This window comes from Polyodon spathula, chromosome 1 (assembly GCF_017654505.1).
Source record: "Polyodon spathula isolate WHYD16114869_AA chromosome 1, ASM1765450v1, whole genome shotgun sequence".
NCBI lineage: Eukaryota > Metazoa > Chordata > Actinopteri > Acipenseriformes > Polyodontidae > Polyodon > Polyodon spathula.
Window position 1 is genome coordinate 74,405,889 of NC_054534.1, and position 16,178 is coordinate 74,422,066.

The 16,178-nt window shown below is 34.4% G+C and overlaps 1 long non-coding RNA gene across 1 annotated transcript in view; it reads right to left on the bottom strand.

The window, feature by feature from the left end:
* The window catches only part of LOC121299345, a 174,812-nt gene extending 163,464 nt beyond the window's left edge, over positions 1-11,348 (bottom strand). The window contains exons 1-3 of the long non-coding RNA XR_005947387.1: positions 11,186-11,348; positions 10,916-11,022; positions 10,738-10,774 (exon numbers count right to left, since the gene is read on the bottom strand). This is a non-coding gene — a long non-coding RNA (uncharacterized LOC121299345). The remainder of the gene's footprint in view (positions 1-10,737; positions 10,775-10,915; positions 11,023-11,185) is intronic.
* Between the last annotated feature and the right edge of the window lie 4,830 nt (positions 11,349-16,178).

A 16,178-nucleotide genomic window follows, 5' to 3' on the forward strand; every position in this document is an offset into this window, starting at 1 on the left:
TGAGCAGTGCTGCGATACGTTGTTTTTGGACACCCACAATGTGCCCCCCAAGAGCACAGATTTACTAAGAAGTAGGCTTTCACCAAAAATAAATACATTTGAATACAATATCTAATTGGTTTCTAAAAAAAAAAAACCTCCTACATCTTAGTGTTTGAAAGCCAGCTTAACTTCTGAACCTACCTTACAGATCGTATGTCATACTTCACTATATTAACAGTAAAGAGTCCAGCTTTGCTTTGCATTCCTAGACACCAAAAAAAAAAAAAAAAAAAAAAAAACCTTAAGCGTCTACAGTGATTACAAGCTACATGGAAAATACTACATATCTCCACAAGCCATTGTTTACAGCTTTGATCCGTTGCTATTTGATAAGCACATCCACCTCACTCCTTTTTAAAATCTTTCATTCTCTCCAGGGGTTCAGATGTCACTGCTCTTTACCTATTAGATTAATCAGTTTTCCCCCATCTGTAAAGCTGAGTCCTTCCCAGGAAGATGAACAGTTTACTCCTTGATTCCGATTGAAAGATTGATTTGCAGTGGGCTAAGGGATACTTCTGACCTTTGACATGATCACATTAGGGGTTATGTTAACTAAATTAAATAATCAAAGGAAAAACACATTAAGAAAGAGGAATTAGGCTTCTTAGCTGCCAGCTCCTATGTCTTCATACTGCTTTCACTGACAGCTAACCTAGATTCTTCCTTTCCCAACTGAATCTCCAGGGGAAGTAAAATATATATTTTTAAATTGCTCTTTGCCTGAAGGCTCACGGTTAAATTTTCACCCCACATTGATTTTCCTATTATAACTTGTTACAGCCTAATGTTATCTATCATGAATTTATATAATAGATGTAATATGAGTATACGGTATAATGTTGATACACTGTTATATTTCTAAATGGGTGTGGGGTCAGAAAGGGCACTTGTTAAGTGCTGAGGGCACTCCTTTCTTTTGTTTGCTATTGCAGACAACACAGGATAACTTTGAGCATGTCTTTCCACTAAATTTGCCAAAAGCCAAGCTATAAAAAATAAACAAACGCTAACCTTAGAACATCAAAGAACACGAACTGCAATTCAATTCAATATGAGGTCCATCTGCTCTGATAAAGTCTGGTTCTTTAGAAAATGTTCAGGTAGTTTACTTTTTGGAATTCAACCTACAAGCATGCTGTCTTTTCTTAATATCTTATCTCTGTTGAAGGAAGCAACAAAAAAGTAGCAAATCCACATGAAATCTTTACATTTTTATGTCTTCTGCTAGGAACACACCAACAAAATCGGGTTTCTTACAAATCTCTGTCACTACACAAAATGAATAGCTTTATGTTCCATATATGACATATATTCGGATACAAAAATCAGATGTTCGTATTCGCTAAAAATGACAAAAATATCTTTCACTTATTTACCGCCTCACCAGAAGTTGCGTGACAGTTAAAAATGGCAAATGAAAAACAGCTCCATGTGATATGTGATGTGATATATATATATATATATATATATATATATATATATATATATATATATATATATATATATATATATATACACAGGCATCAACACACAAACATTGTGCTGCTTTAGGCAAACACGTCATTCTGAAATGCCTCACTTAAACAGTGTACAACTTTCTGGTAATTACTTTTATATAGATTGTCTTTACATGTATTATAGACTTTCTGTTATGTGGAATGAAATAAACGGAAACCAAAAAGTTTTTTCCTCTTCGTTTTACAATGCCAATCCCACGTTTCTTTTATTTGAAGTGTTTAAAGTAAAATTTAAGTTTTCGTTTGCTTGTTGACCTACAAAAAGGCACAAATTAACCGTGTGTTATTGCTTTATGAAAACGGGTCTCTGGGCACTGTTTACTGTAAAGAAACAGCAATGGCAAGGAATGAAAAAAATAATAATAAAATGAGGTGTCAACTTTATGTATTAATTATTTTTTGGACTAATCAAAACAACATTTAACTTGAATTGATATTTGGCATCCTTTGTTTTTTTAAAAATTCTTTACTCATAGGATTTTTTACTTATTACATAGTGCAACATCTTGCTGTAAGATAAAGGCACACACACAGGGGCCACATATATATATATATATATATATATATATATATATATATATATATATATATATATATATATATATATATATATATATAGTACCAGTCAAAAGTTTGAGCACACTTACTTAAAACCAGGTTTTTCATGATTATCTAAGCTTTTAACTGTATAAACTTGTCTATAAACACTTAATATTTCATTATATGATATATGTACTTATATAAGCTGATAATCATAAGTGAATTGCATTCAAAAATGTAAATCATGTCAATTTCAATGAAATGGTTACCTAAAGCAAGGGAATTTCAGTCTGAAGACCAAGTCAGTTAAAAGTCTGAAATGTGTATAGCACAGTGTTAGAACACTGGCCTAAGTATAAAAATGTATTTGTTAGATGTTTTCTGAGTTAACTAGCATGTTACCTAATTAACCTTTTGTCACCAATTATTGTTAACAGGTGAGGGTCCATGATTACTATAAATATAGGTAGCATAGGCACAAGTTTGTCTTTCCTGAATGTAAGGGAGCAGAATATGACAAAATATGCTCGTGTTTGTGAGGCTGTTATTAAGGCAGACGGTGGCTATTTTGAGGAATCCAAGATTTGGAGACAATTTTCTCAATTTTCTTGAACATTGTTTTGATACTCCTTATGTTTTGTTTTGTGTATTGTAACGTGTTTTCATTTTCAAGTATTTACAGAAACGTATACGACGTAAAACAGTGTCAATTATGAAAAAAACCCAGTTTCCAGCAAGTGTACTCAAACTTTTGACTGGTACTATATATATATATATATATATATATATATATATATATATATATATATATATATATATATATATATACACACACACACACACACAGACACACTGAATTCTGGTCTTCAAACCCCCTAATTGCTATTCATGCCTGGTGCTTCAAGATCTGATCAGCACCCAGCTACAGCTCCACAGCAGGCTTGGGTAGGGGTTGGTGGGAGGGAAGGGGATCTGCAGGAGCTGCAGCACATTGTGTGAGAATTTCTGATAGCAGGGAAGTCAGGTGACTAATTAGTTGGTCTGTTTGTGGTATTTTTAGTTTTATTTAATAATACCACAATGTTTGTACAAAAATGGTGTTTTTGCTCTTGGTACAGCTTTGCAAGAAAAGGGTGGTTTAAAGTTTCCCCTTTATTCAAATTTTCCCAACGTTCTTTTTGTTGTATGGTCTTGAATATTTTAACAACCTTTCAGTATCTCTAGTCTTTATAAAGGTGCTGCATGCCATGTTCACTGTGCTGATTTTTGCGTAATTATTTTTTTGGCACCTTGAAGGCTCATAACTAGGGCTTCTGTGCTTATTTTTGGCTATTTTCAAGTTTTATGTAAATTGTTTTTTTTTCACATTCTTCTGGGGTTTTTGTGTGTAGGCATTTTTGTACATTTCGCCACAATTCTGTTTTAAATCCTCTGTATCTTTAAATCCTGCTAACAAGCCTCAATCTTGATTATAAGCTTGTTTTAAATCTCGCAAGCAGAGTCTTCAATAGAAATGTAGGAATGTGCTTTCACTCAGTAGTTGAGGCGGGTTTAAAGTATTCAGAATGAATCAATGATAGATACAAGTCAGGAAGACGGGGCATTGCCCAGCAGCACTGGGAAATATATTTATTATTATTAGGTTTTATTTTTTTTAATGGGAAAAGGGTAACTTCAACATGACTAGATTAACCATTTCCACAGTTTTTCCAGTGTTTTCCAGTGTCTATTGGCTATCCACAGATGTTTATTTTTTGTATCGGGGGTGTTTTGTCTGGTTTTTATCGGTTAAAACCGAAAATCAGAAGCCCTACTCATAACCTAGTGCCAGTGTTGTACATCCCTTTTTATGCACTCCACTAAATCAATTCATGTCTGATATAATTTGCCAATTATATATATATATATATATATATATATATATATATATATATATATATATATATATATATATATATTTTTATTTTTTTTTTTTTTTTTTTTTTTTTACACACACGACAGAGACGATGGAGGATGTGTGGCAGAGATGGGAAATGTAGTCATGCAGCTCCCTCTTGGACTACAACTTTTCTACTTTCCCATCTCCTCCATCATCACAATATATATCTTTTTCAAAAAAATAAATACAGCTCATCTATCATGGAGCGATTATCTTTTAATTTGTTCTTCTTTACACACAACATTTATGTTTCCCTGTTGACAGCTAACAGACCCCTCATTCAAATTGGACTACACACATAACATATTGATGCCTGAAGCATGGCCAATCAATCATAAGAATGTTTTTTTTTCCCTTGTTATCAAAATTAAAGAGAGCTGATTTTGCCTGAATGCTCAAGGCCTACTGTAGACTAAAGATTAGTTGATGGAAATCTGTTCTGTTTACATTACTTCCTTAAAGAGTAATACCTTTTGTAAGAGATATATGTACTCTATAACTGGTTTACTATTCTTCAGAGCCTCTACATTTTTCAAAGTGAAATAAATAACTGTAATCAGTGAGCCTACAAGATATGTGATCCTAATGAGACTGTAATTAATGATATCTAATGTAATCTCTTCATTTCTTCTTGATTGATAAACATTTTCTCTCCGTTGTCAACTTCTTATCATTATGGAATACATTCCTTTACTAAACACTGACTTGCTGTTGGTTTCATCATAAATGGCTTGTTGCACTTGCCACTATCTTATGCTAAATAAAATGACTGATACACAAAGGGGTCACGATGACTTCACATTTTTCTGTGATAACTAAAAAAAAAATACTGTCAACAGGCATCTTTCATGGCTCTGCTAGTACTACACATATTTTCACATCCCCAAAGGAATTGACAAAATGTAAAGCTGTCTTGCATAAAGTGTTCCCCTTTATAACACTGTTGTCAGGAGCCAAAGTTAAGAGACCATGCCTTTGGGATGACCATCCCATCTTTTAACTGGTTCTACGGTTTAAAGGACTGCTTACAAGGTAGCATTTTATCACCTTCTTGGGTGACAATTTTAATTTCAACTTACAAACGCTAGTTCATACTTTGTTCTATGCCTAGAAGGCAATACTGGGCCATACACCCCCAAAAAACATGAAAGGATTGAATCTGAAACTGCAATAGTCAAACTATAGTACAGTATAATTATCATTCTTGGCAAAACATTACCCTGATAGTCATTACATTTTACTGAGCATGGCACCTGGGAAAGGAACTGTTTGTACACCTAAATTTATTTTCTCAGAAAATTACGAAATATTGCATTGTATTCAGGTTTGCCCACTTGATAACACTGAATGTACTGTAAATAATACAGGTATCCTACTGTATAAACCTACGAACTTGGACCTAACATGCAGCCTCCATTCAAGTTAGCAATTCATGTTCAGGTTTAAAACAATTAGATAATTTTCTACAGAAAAATTATTGTAACTCTTTCAACTCTGCAGACTTGTATTAATGCAATGAAATATGCATGCAGTGACCATCCTTAACACACCAGTATGTAGCCACCTCAATTCTGACATACATTACAACTTAAATTCTGCGGCACAGTAAAGCTTTATGGACAGCACTGTAACTCCAAAGAAAACTGCAGTACAGGAAGAAAACCACATATTTCTCTTTGTAATGCCACCTAATGTACACCTTCCTGAGTGGCATGCATCCCTGGAATCAATCCCCAGATCACTGTCTTTGTTTTATCAGCCTTTGTAATGTCATAACAGGAATGTGACTCAGACCCCTATCTCCTGAAAAAAAAAAAAAAAAAAACTAGAGTGATTTGCTCATTTATCATTAAAGAATAATGCATGCAATTGAAGACTTAAACTCAGATTCAGAAACAAGGACAACATTGTTAATAAAGCATGCAAGAATTCCAAAACTGTCTTATCACAAACACACACACACACACACACACACACACACACACACACACACACTCCTTATTCAATCTATAGTCCAAGTACGGACACTTTTTCATCCAGCAAAAAAAAAAAAAAAAAAAAGATAATTAAATTATTTTCCAGAATATCCATCCATCGGGGTGATATATGCCAGCCAACTGGTCCTGATAACCACTGGTTGGCAGAAGGGTCCTTTCTGTAAATCATCACTTTTTTTCCCCACAAGCAGTTTGATGTCTTGATAAAGTTCTGTGACTAGCAGCCTAATGAGAATGAATGATTTACAATCTTCTGGGATTGAACCACTTAGTCGTTCCTACAATCGAAAGGGAGACGGCTCAGAGGTACAAGGTCACACACCACTGTCACAATTATTCTGTCTAATGAGGTATCAGAAGGAGTCTACCAGTTCAAAAGTCTTTGTGAGATTAGCCTGGGGAAGACATATACGGGATCCTTACAGTATAAACTGTTTTGAGAGCTGAGCTGTGTTAGCGACAGAAAATCTGGTTGCATTAAATAACTTTCCTCTGTAAAAAGAAAAGAAAAAATACAATATAAAGTATATATTATATATATATATATATATATATATACGTACAATAAGGAGTAGCAGAGATAAAGATATAACTTATGTTGGCAAGGAGAAACATTTGATTTGGGGACGAATAAAAAATTAATAAAAGCTTATATGCTAGGTGTATCTAATTATCAGGCACTTCTTCCTCATTATAAAAATACATTTGGGAGATAAGCATTTTACGTGTTATAATGAGGTGCATGTAATAATAAAAGTGGATTTAGTCAGTGGTTGAGAGCCAAGGTGTATGGTATTTTAAAATACTGTTTTATAACTAAATCTTCCCTTGAATATTTGAAAATCTCAGATTCACTAAAAGATAAAAGATAATTTCCGGCCATTAAAAAAAAATACTGGGCAGTAATTAACACACAATTTATAAAGCTACTATCTGGTTATTTTACCGGCCAGTAATGGGTTTAGCTGTGATTTACCGTCGCAGATTGTTACAGAGAGTTTTATATAACCAATTGCCAGAGGTATGCAAGTGAGCTGCGTCCCCTATTTAAGATGTCAATGGCATACACCATGTGTTTAGACCGTCATGTTATGGCTATCGGACATGTCAGGAGACAGATCATGATATTGTAGTTTTGGTTGAGAAAAAGGATCCTCTAATGTTAGCACACTTCTTTCCTTTCCAGCAACACAAGAACTTACATAAGGCACTGGAGCCTGGCTATTTTTCTCATATGTTTAAAACTTTCATTTGAATGACAAATGGCACAGAAAGACAGCACGGCACAGTCCATTGTTAAATGCCAAGAAAAAAAGTTTTTATTTGTTACTGTATTCCCTCAGTTTGCAAATGCCTGCACAATTCGTTCAAATACAATACATACAATAATTCACCTAGAATCAGTATCTCATACAGTACACCTTACCATACAAAAAGCTTCTTTTAAACTAAAAGAAATAAATACAGCTAGATTGAAAAATCCTGCCTGTCACACAATACTACTCAGTTTCATAGCGAAACTGGATTACAAAACACTACGTACTGCTTGCAATGTATTTGTAGTTACTAAAATGCAACTTTTTGATCTAACTAGACCTACAAGAATACAATCCTGTTTGATATGAATACGTATATTTCAATATAAATAGTGAACACACGTACATGTTGGGGGACTTGTAATAAAATATAACTGACTTTAAATTGATTTGAGCTGCCTCTATCAGTAGATGGAATGCTATGAAAAATGTGTAAAGCTAATTACTACCTGCTTTCTGTGCATGGACTGGGATCAATATAATAACCTGCAAAAACTCGATTACATCAGAATCCAAATTATGCAGTGAGTTTGTAACTTTCATTAATACGGGAACAGCCTTGTTTCTATCAGTTCAACTCTTGAGTTCATGTTCTAGTTCTCCCCAGGGGTGAATAACTGTGCTCCTGTTAAGTGGATACCTGCTACGAATCACATCATCAGAGTAATCCAGAGGGTCAAATCTGCGGGGTCTTCTCGCTCTTCTGGGAGGATCATCTTCCAAGATATCTCCCTCCTCTCGATGTACAGCCCACATAAGCACGCCAAAGCCTGCCATTTTCCCCACTTAGTGCAACAAATAGGCTACAAACCTGATTTAGCCTAGCCTGTCCAGATGAGTTAACAATGCAATTTAATTTATGCATTTCAAATAATAAAATACTTAAAATTACCAAATTATTTGATAATTCAACATAGACGTTTTTTATTATTACTATTGGCTAAATACATGATCCTAAACACATAAATTATGCTAGGAAATTAAACCGTTAAGACACATCTCATTCTCCACCTGGTCTGGGGCACATGGTAATGGTAATTATGATGCCAGTAATGCATACGGGCCATAGCATCTTTCTCCCCACATTTAGTAACAAGTAGATGCATCAATTTTCCTTAAGAGGAAATCATACATAAGTCTACTGGCTGATCCACAGAGACTGTGAAGAAACAAAATAAAAACAGTAGAACCTCTCCCAGGCCGAGTGGCAGAAACTGTTCAACAGTAGCTATTTATGAAAGGAAGCTTCTGTCTCTGCTGCTGAAGAATAATGCCAACAGAAGACTTGCTAGATGGTCTAATCCATGATAGCTGAACCAGGAATTCACTACATGACAGTGGAAGTTTAAAAAAAAAAAAAAGATATGCAATCTGCCCAGCCCTAAAATAGTACTGTTGTGCTTCCCAAACAGAACAGGGTTTCCAAAGAACAACATGACATTGTGTAGGTCCAGATACAGTGATACATCTCTTATGATTTAGAGATGTCTCTAAATGAACAAGAAGTTCAGCAGCATACTACATTGGTTTATCAGAGGTTCCATATTAACTAAACATCCACACTGAAATCAATACACTTGCAATCAGTGAGTACAAATCTAATGCACCACTAACACTTACAAGAAGAAAAAGTGATATTATCCTAGGTTGAAACTAAATGCAAACATGTACTTAAAAAAAAAAAGAGTCTCAAGAGCTCAAAACTAAACAGTGAAATGTTGTGGTTCTGAGGCAAATGCTCATGCACATTTTCCACAATATTTCTAAACTAAATTATCTGAAAATATTTGCTTTCATACATTAGATTAGAATATATTATATTTAAATAGAGTAAATGTAACTAATCCCCTAGGAAAAACTCACATTTGCTTTTAGAAAAAACTGAGCTCCTTTGCAAGCTTTACCAAGTTTCCGTAGTGACAAGCACCTTCATCACAAGACAAGCTCATTAGATACTTTACTTTTGCAATGCCCCCAGAAAATAACAACACTAGTCCAAAAGTGATTACTGGGTGGTAAAATGAAATTGACGATAAGCCTACATTTATCATCTAAAATAAAAATAAAAAATCACCACCAATAAACACAATTTAAATGAGACACATCTATGAATTAACATATTCCACAAACAGTTTAATGAATCTGTTGCAGCTTCTGAAATTAACTAAATTAAATAAAAATATTATTTTTGCTCAAAATTAAACATGTGGTAAGAAGAAGAAAAAACAACAACAATCAACAAGTCATGGCTTTAACAGTGCTTCACTCTTAATTGCAAAAAGTGACTGTTTGAAAAGGCAATGTTTTGAGTATTGACTACCTAAGATCCTACATTGTGCCTGTTAAACAGCTTTGTATTACCAAAATGTAGAATTGAATGTGATCATCACCTTTTCGGTGTTGGTGTTGTGGGTGTGGGTGTAGGTGGGTGTAGGTGGGTGTTTGGGGGGGGGGGGATTTTTTCTACTGCTTAGTGTTAGGTAAACATAACATTTATCGATCTACATTGCACTCAAATAACAGACACTTAAATATGACCATAAAATAATATGCTAAGCATTCCACTTAGTTGCTCAGTTACAACATTAGATGTGCCAAGATTATCAGATGTGATTATCAGTTCAGAGGCACATGCTCCCATAGGGAGTTGCTTTTTCAAATGACTGAAATCACACCTTCTCCCCGCAAGCCCTTAGAGAGGCACACTGAACTAAGAGTTATAACAAAGTTTGTAAGCATGGCATTTAATGTTAAGACATAGCCATGGAGGCCTGCACAACTAAGTGGTGAGTTTATTTTATTAAAAAACAGGAAATAGTTACATTTAAGATTTTCCTGTCACAAAACCACAACTACAGGTAATGATAATCCAAAAAGCATGATCTTTTAATGTCATGTGTGTAATCTGCATAATTAAAACAATGTATAGACGCTAGTTAAAATAATTTATAATTCTAAAAGAACAGGATTTGCACACAAACCATATCCTTGCCTAAGCATGAAAAAAGCATAGGATATATCATGATGCTGAAATGGGCTATACAAGATAGCACATTGTATTTGCCACAGATTTACAGGAAAATGTGCTTGATAAATATTTGATTAGATTATGTCAGGATAATTAGCAGGCAATTTTAATAACATAATGCACCACCAATCCATTATCACTAACCACAATTTTAAATTAATGTTATGAAGATGATCTATGCATTTGCTGGATGTGGCTTAAAACATATACCACGTCAGCAGTTCTTTAAAACTGATGAAATGCAAACTCAGTATTGAGTACTTCCCACAGCAAGTCAAAGTAATGCCATTATACAGTACTAGAAAACCACTGGCACTAAAAACACAAAGCAAGTACAACTCCAGCAGCTACTTACTATATACCCAGTTAGATGTGTTCAAATGCCTTGGAAACTGGAATTTAATAAAAACAAAAAGCAAAGATAAGCAACTATTATAGGAGAGATACACTGCAAGATTACATTTAGTAATTATATTCAAACCAACTAATACATGTGAATTCATTTAAGAAATTCAATGTAGAATATTACTTACTAAGGCTGCCAGTTTAAATATCTTTGGAAACCCAGAGGAATCCTCTCTTTCTTCTCCCCAGTCAGAAACAGCAATGCTTTCTTATTCCAGTTACAGGCCCAAATGAACTGCAAGAAAGAATACATCACACAGACACATCAGCCCCATTAACATGTCTGTAGTCTCAGAATAAAAAGTGCAATTCTTTTCAGTATGGAACAATAAAAAAAAATAAAATAAAAAAATAAAAAGATGCTTTCATTGTATGTTATTTTGCAAGGCATTTGGTACCTGCGCTCTCCCTTGCTGAATCTGGAAACAATGAGAGCTGCAATAAGAAAGAGAAAAAGTGAGCGCTGAGCTTTCTTTGGTGAGACAGTGCGGCTGTCAAACTGTTCCACACACAGCTGCTGGCTATGTAAGGAGAGCGAGAGACACACAGCGAGTGAGGAGAGCAAGCGGCAGAGGGAGAGAGAGAGAGAGAAATCGAACGAAAGAGATGCTTTCACACACAGGATAGTTTTACATACACCTGCATTTCCTTAACGAGCCGCTTGATGGCCGGGCAGGAGGAGGATCATTTCCCTTCTGCAATACTGTCGATTACAGTACTGTTTATATTGCCATACTGAGAGTCTCACTCCGGTTGAAGTTTCAACTCACAAACTAGCTTAGTTACGTGAGGTGGTGAAATCAGGTAGGCCTACACATAATCAAATGTTCTTGTAATCTACTGTATGTATCTACCGTGGAGAGTTAAACTGGACATTAATTGCACAACTACATAGTATAGTACATTCATTGTAGTTCGTTTTTGCTTTATTTTTTTCTGTTTCGCTAAACACGTTGAAGGAAATCTTGCGACACGTAAAGATATACTATGTATACAGCAGTATATAAATACATTTTTGTTAATGCAGAATAAAGAGAAATTGAAGATTCTGAAGGATCGTCAATATTAACATTTTAAATATATGCAGATTAGACCTAAAACACCACAGGCAGTAGAAAGGGATTCCAGTATTTTAGTATTTTGTTTTATTACTTGGTACCTGTTTCCACAAATTATTATCAGTTCACTTTCCTTTCATTGTGAGACAGTTATGCTACTCTGTCATCGATGGACTTACCATATGATATATATATATATATATATATATATATATATATATATATATATATATATATATATACACACACACACACACACACACACACACACACATATATATATATATATATATATATATATATATATATATATTATGATATATATATATTTATTTACTTATATATAGACATGAAATAACTCCTGTACAATTCTGAGCTCATATGGTACTAAAACTATGAAATGTATGAAAATAAGACATTTCAGTGTTAAATTAGGATACAGTCCTAGTGCAACATTATATATAGGGATAGGGTTAGGGTTAATAAAATAGATACAAAAGATGACTGGATTATCAAAAGTTGAGGTCTTCACCCTTATTCAATCAATATCTTGATCAGGCCTACATAAAAACTGATTCCCTAGACTATATTAATTTTGCCAGTAGGTCAAGCAAGGCTGAGTGTCAAGTGTCAATCACCACTCATGAGACAATGGATAGGCTTTCTTAGTTTTAATTAAATGTATATGCGTCAAAAAAACAACCCCAGTTTTATAGTACAGAAATACACTGAGTGAATGTTGTTTTAAAAATGTGAATATGAGAAAACATAAATTGATGATATTAGTACTGTTGAATGTTAGTGACGTGTGTTATGGACATTAGAAACGCCTAAATCAAATACATTTCCAGCACGCCTCTTACCATCAGTCAATACAAGCATAACTTTAATATTTTAGGGGCATGTTCTCAAAGGATTTGCGCGATTGGGATAAGCCAGTATTCTGTTTCAAGGTGTGTTTTACAGTTCATTGAAGCAATGCTGAAATACGTGAATACATACATCCACTTCCTAAACTCCTGCACAGACCGGCAAAGGTAAAGCAAGACTTCGGTGCCGTAGCCAGTGTTCCAAACGTTATATGTTACAAGCCGCATGTTCTGTATTCAAACATCGCCATTCTGTGAAATCAACAGAATGTTTTGAGAGTGTTACATCAACCCTTCTTTGAGTGATGGCGTTCGCTTTGCGTACCTGCAATTACTATTGTTGGTGTGCTCTTCTGTGGAACTATAATATTAAATATATCACGTTCAATTTAAGATGTTACAAAATAGTGCTGGGTTTGTTTGTTTTTTGTTTTTTTGTGGGAGTTTTCAACCATTGCTGATACAATACTGGAATATCCTCCAAAATTTATTTGGATTTGTGTATTTAACCAATTTTCACTTATTCAGCATACTTTCAGTGAAGCATTTTTTATTTATTTATTTTGGCCAGACTTGTGTTTGTTGTTGAAAGGAAATTTTCTTTCGATCTTTAAAACAAATGTTATAGTTCAAATTATAGTTCAGAGGTATGTCTTTGTTCAAACCAGATTTGCATTGCAGTCTGTGACACGGCAATCCCCGTCCACAGCCAGCTACACAGCTACACAGATGTCTGTATGAGAATGTGCGTATTCTGAGGGTGCGTATCTGACCTGTAAATCCAGGCTACGTTGGGTTTACGCGCTTTCTTGAAAATAGACCCCTTAGTTGCTAGTCCTTTTCATGCAATCCAGATAGATAACATGGCATGTAGATACATATTCCATATTCCTTTACTTCCCTAATGACAGATGCAACGAATTGCAAAGATTATTGCTTTCTATGCGTTATTATATTTTATGCTTTAACGCAAGCTAGGTGAGCATTTGTGTGGACATATGTTCAAAGCAGTACATACAATGTACCGCCTATAGGTTTACAAATATATAAATATAATGGCAATCAATGATGGCATTATTGTGGCAGCAGCAACCTGGTACAGTATAGACACATGTCATTGTTCAACAAAATTTTGTGGTGACACTCTTCACAGTTTGTAACAGTGTGTTATTGATCACCTGCCACCCACATTCCTCAGGTGATGGCAGAGCCAGATGTGTGACCAGGACCTTCAAACTGCTAGTGCTAGTATACTGTACTGCCTTAAACAGAAGTATTCTTTTGTTCAGGACACATTGTCTAGGTTGGCTTTTTTGTCATGTAATGGTGTAAGAGGTGTTCATGTAGTTGACACACAAAAGCCAGCACTGACATGACATCATAGCTGATTAGATTGTCTTTTCCATCAATTTGAAAAAGCAGGTGAGTGATCCAAAGAGCCACGATGCAGTCAATGTTGACACATGAGCTCACCTTGGTGCTGTCAGCATTGGGGAAATGACATCAAACTGCATTGGCACTAGCCATCCTATTAATGTCAAGTTTGTTTCTCCCTGGTGCACTTCTTCTCAAATCCAAGTACTTCAAGGAGTTAATTTCCATGTATACCTTCTGTCAAGTAATTAAACAAAATGCAGCTTCCAGGTTCTTGAAATATCCTCAAAGAAGAGATTAGTGATAGTAAATAATGATTGCAATACAATATACACTCCCTCAAATGTTATTCAAAGCTTGCAGGAAAACAGGTCATTTTAACAACAATCAAAATTATCAAAGGTTAAAAAATATGATTGACGAAATACAGAAATAGAATAATGTTATGATGGGAAGTGTAGTGTATAACCTTAGCCTGCTGTGTGGCAAAGGTACCACAAAGTTAATGATGTGGACCCAGGCATCTACAGAGAAACAAATTCAAGGGCAAAGTATAGAAATCTGTGGAATTACAGTCATGAGATGGATTTTGGCAATCCCTGGGCCATCAAGACTATTCATTGCTAATTATATATCTTGTGCTGCTATTCAGGTGCTGAAGAAGACTAGCAATGGAATTGGAAAAAAAGGAATAATAAACCGTTTGGCATGTGCATTACCTGAACCTATAGTTCTGAAAACATGTTCATTTTTATTACATTGGCGCTTTCAATAATCATCATCAGTATCTTATTACACATCACAGAGTAGCCCACCAGGTCTATTACAGGTATGAGCTGCATAGTGATGAATATTGTTACATTTCAAGTGGTTGATATTACAGTCAGCACTCACATATCTGACCCTATAAATGTTGACTTCAGTGATGGTTAAACACGTGTGACGCATATTTGATTATTTCATTTTGGCCTGATCCAACCCTTGTGTCTTTTTTTTGTTCACTGCAAAACGGACAATGTTAAAAACACATAGCTGAAAGGACTGTGTTTTAAAATAAGTAGGCTTCCATTTAGATGTACTTTATTGGTTTTGTTGGTTCAGTACTGTATTTTTAACAGAAGTAGTATTTTAATTCAGAACGATATATTTCTGAAAATATCACTTGCCAAAACTAAAGAGACAACACGTTAACTGTAATACAGTATAGACTTTAAAATCCAGTATGCGTTGTAGCAGTGTGTAAAATGTCCCATTAAGGACCTAACAGCAAAATGAAATCTAAATGTTATCCATACACAGAACTGCGTAAAATGTAAAAGGCAATGCAATTTAGCAAAACCAAAAGATTAAAAAAAAAAGTTTTCAGAATTAACTTGTTCACTTGTAAAACAGTTCACTTGTAAATAAAAATGCACAAAAACAACTAAAGATCACAGATTTAAAAAAAAAAAAATACATCACAGTATCTAAATTGTTTAATGATTAACTGTTACATTAACCTAGCTTGTCTCATTTGCTTTGTTTTGGCTGCATTTTTGTCAGGTGAAACTGCAGGAAGCGCTGTGTAACTGCATAATATAAGACAGACCAATTTGGCATTAGAGAGAATTTATAGAAAAAAAACACGGGCTGAGATGGATATTTAGGTAAACTGTAACACTGAAGAGATGGTCTTTGTATCAGAAAATTGGTGACATAGTCGAAAATCGCATGCGACAGGTATGTGCATTGCATTAATTATTATATATATATATATATATATATATATATATATATATATATATATATATATATATATATATATATATATATATATATATATATATATCAAATGGGGATTGATTTTATTCTTAATACAAGGGCGCTAAAACGAGATTGAAGTGTATCTGGGTAACAGATATCCGAGTACAGATATCAGCTTAAATGGCAAATACCAACTGAAAAAGGTGAGTTTGTAACTCAACTAAACCTCTATTCATTTTGGGACCAGTTTCATGCTTATATAACAGTTATATTCATCAGACAAGATACCCCTTTTGGATCACCTTTTAAAAAAATGTAATTTTTAAAGAGAACTGTATATTACAATA